The 12,973-nt window shown below is 38.7% G+C and overlaps 1 protein-coding gene across 3 annotated transcripts in view; it reads right to left on the bottom strand.

The window, feature by feature from the left end:
• AUH (AU RNA binding methylglutaconyl-CoA hydratase) overlaps window positions 1-12,973 on the bottom strand; it is a 109,947-nt gene that overhangs the window by 64,204 nt on the left and 32,770 nt on the right. The window lies entirely within an intron of this gene.

The following is a 12,973-nucleotide window of genomic DNA, read 5'->3' on the forward strand; positions in this document are numbered from 1 at the left end:
GGAACGTAAGCAAGAAAAAATAAATGCCACATCACACAGTGGAAATAACTCATTAAGCTAGAATATAAACTTTGTATTCAGAGAGGAATGTCGGCTGTCTCAGACACGTACCTTATCTCATAAAATCTGACATCAAGTCACTACAACAAAGTTTACTTGTATTTTCAGTTGCAAGCAATACCATCAAAAAAGCACTTCCTATGACCATCTACTTCAACCAGCATTTTAATTCCTTTTTCAGGGTAACTGTAACAATGAAAATCATCAAATATATGTAGCAACAAATGCAAATGACTAAGAGAGACTGCAACAGCTATCAAGACTTCCTATATGAACCTAAAGGCAAAGAAGATTGGTCAGACAATTTTGAGCAATACAAGTAAAGAAATGCTACAAAGCTTTTCCTTTAATTGCAAAAAGCAAAAAATAACAAAAAAGTACTCCAAGTAATTTAGGTATTTACATCTGTTTAAAAAAAAAAAAAGACAAGAAATGCAAAAACAAAGCCACACATTTAAGTTTGGATGGTCTGTATGTGCGATAGGATACACACAATACTTTTCCATACATTTGCTAGCTACAGCTGTGAAAGGCTTTTATCTGCCCTCCAATTCTTGTGCTTCAGCAAGAAGCTTAATAGACTGCTACTGCTGGTAGATTTATTTGAAAGTGATTATCTTTGCTTTAATACTTCAAAGTTCATGCAGATAATCTACAGCAAGAAAGAACCGCATAAAATACAATATATATTTAGTACCTGGAATTAACTTCTGCTTTTTAATGAAAATGGCTAGTGTACATTGTTTACAGCTCATTATTGAGCAAAAACTTTATTGAAGTTTATCTTCCCTTCTTTACAACAGCAGCTAAAGGGTTTTCTTAAGGTATCTCTACCAACCCAATTAATTTCCCAGTTTCCTCCACTGATCCTTGCGAATGACCTAGAAAAATACTTTTGAGTTCACAATTAAGACTTTATATAGGAATACTATGTTCTTAATTTTAAAAAATTCTACTTGGTACTTTGTTATTGACAGATAGTTGGAACTGTGTGCCTTATATACTTTATGATAATAGCAAAAGCTAGAAAACTAATGGTAATGAGATAAAAGCTTTTATAAAATCCTTTAGCTATAGTTGTTGCCAACTCTCCCAAAATTCTCTTCTACCTTTTAAACTATATAAAATAATTTGGACATTTCATCCATCTTCAGTGGCACATTTCAGTTTCACAGACAGATTCTTCTGTTTCTTCATGTTCCTTCTTGTAATCTTATTCTGCCCTCAGTAAAACAATAATGAAATAAACCATAGATGTCAGAATCTACTTTTTGTGCAAATGGAGAAAAGCTCTGGTTATAAGACGAATGAAAAGTATTTCCTTATCCTTTCTACATACATTTCAAAACTTATTACTCACACAAATAGCATATCATTCATGTATTCAAGTACCTGAATTTAAAAAAAAAAAACAAAAGAAAGATGCCAAGGATAAATTCAGTTCATTTTTACATTCTACTTTTGTGTAATTTTTTCCAACTTACAAAACATATAGAAAATACAATTCAAACAACAGCTCAGCAATAATCTCTACTAGCTAAAACACTCCAGTGGGACAAGATTTTCATTTGTTTATTATCTACCTGTTCAGTAACTAGCATGAAGTTAACACACACAATAGTACCAGTAGAATTCAACTGACACAATACAATGAAAATCCTTAAGACTGTGATCTTTTTAGCTGAACATTTATATTTTTTTCTCCTATATCAACTTTCAGCAGTTTTTTATATACTGCTTGCCTTATTGTAATGCTAAAGTTAGTTTTATTTCTATATTACCTTAATGTAACGCACAATACTTTCAATCAGCTCATACACTGAACAATACAGAGGAAACAGTCTCTCTGATTCACAGTAATAATAATAATTAAAACAAACAAATAAAAAACTAGCTCTACAATATCATCAAAGCATTTCTGGCCAACCTCAACAACCAGCACACACCTAGACAAAATTCATGTGCTATGTAAGACTTGACCATGTTATTCTGAAGTCCAAGACTACAGCTGGGCCCAAGCAATGAGCTTAGCATTTTCTGGATAGTACACACCAGCACAGTACTTCCTGTATCACGTCAAGAGTTGCTACCCTTTTGATACCAACTGGTTCTATGAACAGGGCCTGAGACTGAGACAGGCAAAGCAAAAGAGCTAAAAAAAAAAATAATAAAAAAAATATTCCCTCTAATTCAGGGATAGAACAGTACAGTACTGTATAGTACAGTAAGTACAGTAGCAGGAACACTCCTAGTGTGCTAGTGACTGCCCACCAGCCAGACATATCCTCATTCACTAGAGCCTTTTCAGCTCTACCATTGAGCCAGTTAATCACCCATCATAGGACCAACCTGCGCAACTCACAGTTGGACAATTTGCCCAGAAGCATTCTGTAAGGGACATTATCAAAGCCTTTAATAAAATCCAAAGGTTACATCCACCACCTTCCCTTTGTCCACGACATGGGTGACCTTTCAGTAGATTAGGTTATGAAGGCAGGACTCGCCCTTGATGAACCTATGTTGACTATGCCTGATAAAAGCTTTGTTCTTTAACTAGCTTCTGATGTCCCCCAGGAAAATCTTTTCCATAACTTTTACAGGCTGTGAGGTTGGACTAACAGGTCTGTTATTATTATTATTATAGAACGCAACTTCAAACCCTAACATGATAAGGAATAAGCAGAGTTCCCCAATACATCAAAATGTGTAATGTGGTTTGCTAGTGAGTGAACAGACAGACAACAGCTCACAGTGGAGGATTATTTTAATAATCAATGTGCAAACTAACTACATTAATCTCAATAAAGCATTTGAACAAGCAGCACCCTTCTTTTTCCATAGTAACTTTTAGTGGAGGAAAATTAAAGACCCATTTCCAGGGCAGTCTCTTTTTCTCACAGACCTTTGGAATTACTACCAGAATGAAAACTAAATGACAGCTGGATCTATGTTAATTTATGTCAAGGCTGAGAAGCACTGACAGAGATCAAAGCAATGAATTGACATTGCAAAGTCACCTCCTTCCTGAATCCTCAGATCTATGAAGGAGGACAATCAGCTCCCCGTTTTTTCTGGTCCTGTTTCTCAATTTTTATTTTTTAAATTTAGGAAGTTATTATGAAAAAAAAATGTATTAACTATTGTGGAAACAATGCTGTCATATAAATAGCTAATAAACATCTTTGTATAGAAGTTTAATGTTGCATTCATAGGCTTTATAATGGTACAGAGTTTAGCATTGTGTTTTTTAATTAAAAACAATCCAATGTGATTTGACAAAGCCCGTAATTTCAGCTCTGCAAGGACAACACTATCTATTTAGGAAACAGACAATACTTAGTCAAAGGGTATCTTAAATTAATTCAACGTCAAGAGAAGCAGTAAATCAAAGCTACTACTGGAAAATAACCAAGAGTTCAGCAATGCATTCAGAATGCTAGCAGTCTTGGACTGCATTAACTATGTTCTGCACTTAAATGAACAGGCAACCACGTAACATAGCAAGGGAAATACTTTGCCAATAACTCCCTTTCACAGTTTCATCAACACAGGAAGACCATGATGCCTGAAGTTGGTTGCTATACACAGCACTGCAAGCTACAAATTTGTCCTTTTTCAAATATGATTTGCATCTGCTATATTTCATTCAGTTTCCCAGTTAATATTTTTTTTCATGTTATAGCCTATATCTGTTCTTCCCCGAGACATAAGCTCATAGTCCTTCCCTTTGATTTTCCATACTACGGCATTCTACCTTTGTTGCCCAGATTTACCTCCAGCAGACAGATTTGGTCAATGTTACATTAGCAGTTGTTATCTGAAGTAGCAGTCAGGAGATATAAGCGTGTCCAAAACAGAATGTGATACAGGTGATAGGCAATATGATATTAATACATGTATATCTGCAACAACATCACAAAGATGCAAACTTTAAAGTAAAAATGTCTAAGCATATAGTTTCTCACTTAACCATAGGACTGTCATTCATTCTGGCAGGTTCTATCTCTCTCAAAAACCTTACCAAACCAACCCAAAGTCTGGGTAAGACAATTCACTTACCAGGTTTTGAACCACCCAGCATTCTTTCACAGTATACTTACACCTTCCTAAAGTGACAATTTTATATGCATTTCAAATGATAGTTGCTTCTTAAATTGATCATTTGAAGTTTCCTGAAGTTTTATGCATCTTCATAAACCTAATCAAATTAATTTACATGTCTCTGCCACAAGCAATGGAAATCAGCTTTTGTAAAGTGGGCTTCTACTATCTCTCATTTAGCAATGAACACTGAATTCTGTCCAAAACTCTCAATCACTAGTACAACCTGCAGCAAATAGCATATCTACACATTTTGAAATGAATGCATCTAATTCCCACACTCTTCCTGAAGCTCTAAAATAAGCAAATACTCTATCTCGACGAAATATTTATATTTTGTTTAGTCTCTTAATGTGATGTATAATTTTAAAACTGTATTCACTAAAGGAAAAATACTTAAAATGGGTGAGCAATTGGATGATGGCTAGGGTTCAAAGGGTTACAATAAATGGGATTACATGGTGCTGGCCACCAGTCACCAGTCGGATTTCCCACATCTCCATTTTAAGGACAGTTACCGTCAATGTTTTTATAAATGATCAGGACTTGAACGTATACTAGGTCACTTTGTAAATGTAAGCAAATTGAGAAGAGCTGCTCACTCCTGAGAGGGTGGAGAGGCCTTGCAGAGAGATCTTGACAAATCAGAACGCTGGGCCATCACCAACAGTATGAAATTTAACAAGTGCCAGACTCTGCACCTGGGACATGGCAATGCTGTATATATAAACACGTACAGACTGGGGGATGAGAGCTTGGAGATCAAGCTCAGCAGAAAAACATCGTGGGGTTCTAGTTGACAGCAAGCTGAGTACGACCTAACAGCGTGCCCTGGCAGCCAGAAGGGCCAGCCTTACCCTGGGGTGCATCAGACACAGCACTGCCAGCAGGTTGAAGGAAGGGATTGTCCAGCTCTGCTCTGTGCTGGTGCAGCCTCACCTCAAGTACTGTGTGCAATTTGGGACACCACAGTATAAAAAGGACTATTAAGAGTGTCCAAAGGAGGATTATGAAGATGGGGAAGGGTTTGGAGGGCAAGATGTGTGAGGACCAGCTGAGGTGCCTTGGTTTGTTCAGCCCCAAGCAGAGCAGGCTGAGGGGAGGCCTCATGGCGGCCTGCAGCTCCCTCACGAGGGGAGCGGAGGGGCAGGCGCTGAGCTCTGCTCTCTGGGGACAGCGACAGGACCCGAGGGGACAGCATGGAGCTAGGACAGGGGAGGGTCAGGCTGGGGGATAGGGAAAGGGTCTGCACCCAGAGGGGTGTCAGGCACTGGGACAGGCTCCCCAGGGCAGCGGTCACAGCACTGAGCCTGACAGAGTTCAAGATGCACTTGGACAATGCTCTCAGACATATGGTCTGATTTTTGGGTGGTTCTGTGTGGATTCATGAGTTGCACTTCATGATCCTTGTGAGTTTCTTCCAACTGAGGGAATTCTACGATACATCTTAGTAGAGAAAGAAGGATAAATTTGTTCACTAGGGCTGTGTCTATCTGCTTGTCTGTGTGAAGTGAAATTTCACAGCAAAACAAGCACTGTGGAATGAATTTCAGGTGAGAATTGATTATGTACACTTTTATTGCATAACATTTAAATGTGTAGTTGCATATGAAATTGGGAAATGTATTTTACTGCATCTTATCTAGAAAAATGTAGGTATCTCCCCCCTTCTGAAAAGCCTTGATGAAAATTTATGGAACATTATTCACACAGTCCAAACTTTTCTAACAGCTGTGTTTTTCACACAATATCAGCTATTTTTAAAAACTCAAACACATCCTTAAAGTGAACTAGATGAAATAAATTCTCCTTTAAATGCAGGTGATGGTCATCAAGATATCCTTTGAATAACACAACTAAGTGAAGGAACTAGAAGGTTGCACACAAAATATTTATCACAGCAGAAATGTTTATCAAAGTGAAGAGTAAGTATTCTACATTTTGAGGATAAAATTCCATTTACAGTTTACTATTCAACAGAATATTCTTTTATCATATTTGACCTACATGTTTTGACATATGCTCTGTAGAGAACAAAATATCTTTATGCTGGAGAACTCAACAGTGAAGTCAGTTTCTTTTGAGTTTCTAGTACTGAACCAGAACTTTTAATAATTAACCAAGGTTTCACAGAAGCCCCAGAAACTCAAATACCTACATAAGACACTGTATTACAGAATCACAGAATGGTTAAGGTTAGAAAGGACCTCTGGAAGCCATATGGTCCAGCCCCCCTGCTCAAGCAGGGACACTTAGAGCAAGTTGCCCAGGATCACATGCAGATGGTTTCTGAAGATCTCCAAGGAAGAAAACTCCACCACCTCTCTGTGTACCCCATGCCTGGGCCAGTGTTTGGTCACCCACACAGTAAAGAAGTGCTTCCTGATGTTCAGAGGGAACCTCCCGTGTTTGTGACTAATGCTTCTTGTCCTGTCACTGGGCACCACTGAAAAGAGCCTGGCTCTGTGCTCTTTGCATTCTCCTTTCAGATATTTGTAATATTTATGAGATTCCCCCTGAGCCTCCTCTTCTCCAGACTGAGCAGTCCCAAGTATTCCCCTTATCAATGATCATTCTTTCCTATTTTTCAGATTTTGTCACGAAAAAGTGGGCTGGCAGTAGACTAGAAATCAAGTGAAGCTTATACAATCCTGATTCCACTCTTGGGACCTTTGAGATCATGTTTTGACAGCTTGTATAAAAAAAAATCCACAGTATGTAGCTTGGCACAACCTAGGATTTTCCAATAATACATAACCTTTAATCTTAAAAAAAAAAAAGAAAAAAAAAAAAAGACTGTTTTGGAGAGTAGATTATTCCCTGAAGGATGAGCGAGAGCATTCTTTTAGGTAAATTAAAAGTTTAGTGATGACTAGAAGAAGCCATACTGACAGAGAATTTGTAAGGAGGGGAAAAAAAAAAAAAAAAAAAAAACCACTAAATATACATTTGTATCTGCTTTGAATAAAATAAAAAGCACCTAAGAAGAAATGCCTTTCATGAAACAACAATGAGTAACCAACCACAAAGTTCTTTTATTCAGGATAGTCACCTACAAATTGGATTATGTCAAAAAAATAATCACAGCTGTGAGAGTTATGTTTAAATAAAGTTATTAAATACTATTACTTGTTGAAGTCGTATCACAACTTACAGAACCAAACTCCTTAGATGTCATAAACAAAGCAGTACAAGATTTGTTAGAACAGAACACGTCCAACAGAAAACAAGTCACCTCAGTAATTAAAACTGCTAGTTCATTGAACCACAGTCACAGAATATCCTGAGTTGGAAGGGACTCTCCAGCTCCTGGCTCCACACAAGACCACCCAAAAATCAAACCACGTGTCTGGATTTTCACATTTCATTGACATAAGCTAAGAAAGAAGACATTTTTAGATCTAAGTCCCATCAGTCCGTTTGAAAGGTGTTTTCCCTCCCATTGGACAAAAAAAATCAAGCCTGACCACACTTTTAACTAGGACTTTTGATTTTCTTGAGTACTTTTAATCTCCCTTTTTTTTCCTCTCATTTGTGGAATTACTTACACCTATGTTGTTTGTACAGCTTTGATAAATAATTGTGTTCTTTACTTACTAGTGATTGAGGCTGAACTTCATTGAGTAATTATAAACATACATCAATCCAAATTCTTTCTTTAGTTTCATTTTTTCTTTCTGTTAAACATGTGGGGTTTTTTTTGGTTGGTTGGTTGGTTGGGTTTTTTTTGGGTGAACAGTGATTATTGCATTCAGCTTCACAGCTAGCCTTAAACCGTTTTGTAGCTGAAATCTCAATTGATAACATATATACAATAGCAGTATCACAGCCTCATCCCCACAGCCAGTTTAGAAGAATAACATGGATTTCACAGAAAATATAGGCTGAAGATCTGATCCATAACAAGAGGATTTTTCCCCAAAAGCAAAAAAACAAGGTTTCTGGGAGTCAGTGAGATTTTATTTCATTTAGTCCTGCCTGTTCTGTTGTACATGGCTTGAAGAGATCTATTAAGGTTTTTCTCTCCTGTTTTTATTATTATTATTGTTTTTGTTGTTGTTGAGGGTAAAGACAGCATTACATCAGTAATAAAGAGCCTCAAAGCAGAATACAGTAATGGACAAATAGTCTTATAATTCCTACTATTTAATAAAAAAATAAAAAAACAACCCACACAATTCTGGTATAATTTTAGCAAAGCAACCACTGCTAAAAATAGAGGCTGTTTTGCTTTTTTTTCCCTCTCAAGTTAAAGCTCTAAGAACTGTAACTAACAGCTCAGTACCATGTTTTCAGCTTTTTTTCAGTGCTTATTTTTATACCATATTTACTGCAGTCTTAATGCTTCACCCAAATTTAGCAAGCTATAAATTAATCCCATAAAGACAAATGCAGTATGCTTTTAATTTCCAGAAAATTCTCTTCTGTAACTGTGTTCCAAAATGATGCTGCAGCCTTTCACAAAACCACTAGCGTAAGGATTTTAAACATAATGAAATTGACAGGAATTGAAGAAAGCCAAGTCATGTCAATTCTAAAAAGCTAAGTTTATCCAGTTGTTCAAGATGTAATTAACCTTTCCTGCATTTTGTCTGCAGAGGTAACTTAATGTTCTTCTTTCTGAAAATACTGTTAAAAAGAAGCATTTCCTTACTAGGTCAGACATCTGAACACAAACACAATTATCAAAACATGACCTATTTCTGGAAACCAAAAAGTAGAACACATTTTAAATGAGATTACAGCATGAAACTTGGATAGAAAAAGAACAAAGTGGGAAATTGGCAAATACTGTTCCCTAGCTATACAGCATTCTGCAGTTGCAAATCATTATTAGGAAACTGTTTTCCCTCTAAACATTTCACTACATTCTGGTTGTTGCTGGGCAGGAAAACTATCACATTTTTTTTCAATATACTAATTCATTGTGAGTAATCTAATGCAAATACAACATCCCACTAGTTCTACTAAAATTAGGTTCTGTAATGACAGACCACTTCTTCAGAAGAAGAAAAGAAGAACTGAGAAGCTCTGACTTGCTACAGAATTAATGCTCACTTCTACTCATAAGGGCATCAGACATCATCACACCATATGCACCAGTCTAATCTAATCCGATCCCCAGTTTATAAAATCCACTTTCTATATTCTCTATCAACTCCTAACGCAAGGAAATATATTTCAAATTGCCCTTTCAGAAAGATAATAGATTAATCCTATAAATACATGTTGGCATAACATGTCCAAAAACAACGTCTAATAAGTATACAGTGGGAATACATGAAATGGAAAAACTACTTAAATACGTGACATAAAAACAGAAGAACATTAGAAGTGCTATTTCAGTACTTCTCTAATCCTGAACAACAAATTGCCATCAGTTTGCTTGTGAAAAAATAAACTGGAAGATAGCCAAATATCACGTAACAGTTTTAAAACCTCCCAGCGATTGTTTCATTTAGTGGTTTCATGAAGAAATGGGGGGCAGGAGGAACATAAGAAAGGGAAGGAGAGAGGGAGAATGCAAGAATCTTTCACCCAATCTATGCAAAAAAAGTGTTGTTACAACATCTAGCAAAGGCTATGTTCAAATTCTTTTCCAATCTGCAGCTTATCTAACCACTATTACACCAGCCCCTAATAAACCTTCTTGTGGGAAAGGAATTTGCAGGTAGCTTCGCAGTGTTTCTCTCATCCCTGGATTAGAAATAATGAGGAAACAAGCAAGGTAGAAGCAAAAACTTGAGCAAGGTTGAGATAAAGTAAATTGGCTACATCTTTAAAGATGAGCTTTGGGCAGTGGCCAATTGCTTGCTGGCTCCAGGCGCATCTGAGGGTCTCTGACCAATTTTATGGTAGCTTTGGACACGTGGACAGCGCGTGGGGCTACAGGGCAAGTATATGTAGTAGTGAAAAAGGGCAATAAATGTCTTCTGTTCAAGAGCCATCAGGAGTCTGTGTCTTGCATCCCTTCACCTTCTTATCTAGGTATTTCAGTAAATAACATTCTGAAATATTAATTCCACTTGACCACAATCTCATGTCTCTTTCTTGAGAAAAAAAAATCAACAGATATCAATGAATGAAAACATTCCTCAGTACTACTTCTGATTTCCTACACTTCAAGAAATTCACTGTTGTCATAAGTAACCCACTGTAAACCTCTTAGATAACACTGAAAATTTTCTCACATAAGCAGTACTTAAAATACTGTCACAGGAACCTTTAAGTTGATCAAACATTTGTCTTAAAGTCTTTTCAACTCTAAAGCAAACAAAAGCATCACCACACTGCTTATCTTTCTCAGTTATTCAGAGAAAAATGCCAAATACCAGTATTCAGGTTTTAGGAGTTTTCTCACTCAAAAAAAAAATTTTAAAAATCCTGGTAAAAGGAAAATATTAATACCAATTATTCCTATTTAAATAGTAATAGTGGCCCAGAAAGCATTTTCAGTAACTTAAGTCCAAGAAAGGCTCAAAAAAAAAAAAACAAAAACTAAAAAACAAAAAAAATTTACATCTAAGGAATTGTCCTAAAAATCTTTAAAGTAACTTTAAAGTAACTAGATGGAACAACTTGTTGCCTCTTGCTTTGCATTCCAGTAAGAGGACAAGACCCAGCGTGAAATACAGTATCTGCTACAGGAAATTAATGATCTATTCATTTCCAGGTTTTTCAATGAGCCTTGAGGATCTACTTCAGTTCAAAGACAAGATATTAATTCAAGGACACAAATATCTCCATGAAGTACCTAATTAGAGACTTATTCTTCAGCAGTCTGTCATTTACCTGCAAAACACACTGGTTTCCATCCATTCTGCCAAACCAAGATCTGACCCAATGCTATTAAGAAAACGCATACAAACTTGCCCTCTGAGTAATGATGTATTCCTCACAGTTTTGTGCTGTTCTTTGTTGTGTTTTTCTTATTAAAAAAATGGTATTATTAAAAACTGGTACATATCAATTAAAACTAAAATCCCAAACTATGAACAGGTTTTACTACACCAGAACAAGTGCATATTAACAGAAAAAGGTCAAGGAAAACATTGGGTTGATGCTTGATGAAGATAGTTACCTAACAAGTAGGGAAGAGGAAAAGGTAGAGGCATTTAATGACTTTTTTTCCCCTCAGTATTTAGTATTAACGATTTTCGGTTGCCTGGTCCTCTGAGATGGAGGACCCATGATGGGGGTGGGGGGTTATCCAGTCTGCAGAAGAGGAGGCGAAGAGGCAATCTCTTGGCTCTCTGCAACTCCCTGAGTAGGGCAAGGGCAGAGGGAGATGCTGGCCTCTGCTCCCTGGAAATCCATGGCAGGATGTGCAGGAATGGCACAAAGCTGCACCAAAGCAGGTTCAGACTGGACAATAGACTTGCTAATGTGACACCCATCTATCAAAAGGGTCATAAGGAGGACCTGGGCAACTACAGGCCTGTCAGCCTGACCTCAGTGGCAGGAAAGCTGGTGGAGCAGGTCATCTTGAATGCAATCACACAATGTATGTGGGACCACCAGGGGATCAGGCCCAGGCAGCATGGATTCATGAAGGGCAAGCTCTGCTTGACCACCCTTCTATCCTTCTATGACCAGATGACCTGCCTGGTGGATGAGGGCAAACCTGTTACCTAGCTTACCTAGACTTCAGCAAATCCTTTGACACAGTCTCCCATAGCATTCTCCTGGAGAAGCTGGCAGCCCATGGCTTGGACGGGTACACTCTCTGCTGGGTTAAAAACTGGCTGGGCGGCTGGGCCCAGGGAGCAATGGTAAATGGAGTGAAATCCAGCTGGTGACTGGTCACCAGTGGTATTCCCCAGGGGTTGGTGCTGGGGCCCATCATCTTTACTATCTTTATTGATCATTTGGATGAAGGAATTGAGTTACTTACTCCCTCAGTAAGTTTGCAGACAAACCAAGGTGGGGGAAAGTGTCGATCTGCCGGGGGGTAGGAAGGCCCTGCAGAGGGACCTGGACACACTGCACTGACGGGCAGAGGCCAGTGGGAGGAGGTTCAGCACAGTTGAGTGCCAGGTCCTGCACTTTGGCCACAACAACACCATGTAAAGCCACAGGCCTGGGGCAGAGTGGCTGGAAAGCTGTGCAGAGAAAGATCTGGGGGTGCTGATCGATGCTCACCTGAACATGACCCTGGCAGTGTGCCCAGGTGGCCAAGCAGGCCAACAGCATCCTGGCTTGTATCAACCTCCTGTACTCTGCTCTGGTGAGGCTGCACCTCGAGTACTGTGTTCATCTCTGGGTCCCTCACTACTAGAAGGACATCGAGGCCCTGGAACATGCCTAGAGAAAGGCTACGAAGCCGGTGAAGGGCCTGCAACACCAGGCCTATGAGGAGGGGCTGAGGGACCTGGGGTTGTTTAGTCTGGAGAAGAGGAGGCTCAGGGCAGACCTCATTACTCTCTACAGCTACCTGAAGGGAAGGTGTGGGGAGCTGGTGGTTGGCCTCTTCTCACAGGTAACTGTGATAGGACCAGAGGGAATGGCCTGAAGTCGTGCCAGGGGAGGTTCAGGTTAGAAACGAGGAGGCATTTCTGCTCAGAAAGAGCAGTCAGGCACTGGGACGGGTTGCCCAGGGAAGTGGTGGAGTCACCGCCCCTGGGGGTGTTCAAAGAAAGGTTGGACGTAGTGACTGGGGATATGGTTTAGTGGGTGAAATTGGTGGCAGGGTGATGGTCAGACCAGATGATCTAGGACATCTTTTCCAGCCTTGATGATTCTATGACTCTATGATTAGGAAAAAATTCTGTACCGTGGGGGTGGTCAAACACTGGAACTGGCTTCAAGAGAT

Source organism: Anas acuta, chromosome Z, assembly GCF_963932015.1.
Source record: "Anas acuta chromosome Z, bAnaAcu1.1, whole genome shotgun sequence".
NCBI lineage: Eukaryota > Metazoa > Chordata > Aves > Anseriformes > Anatidae > Anas > Anas acuta.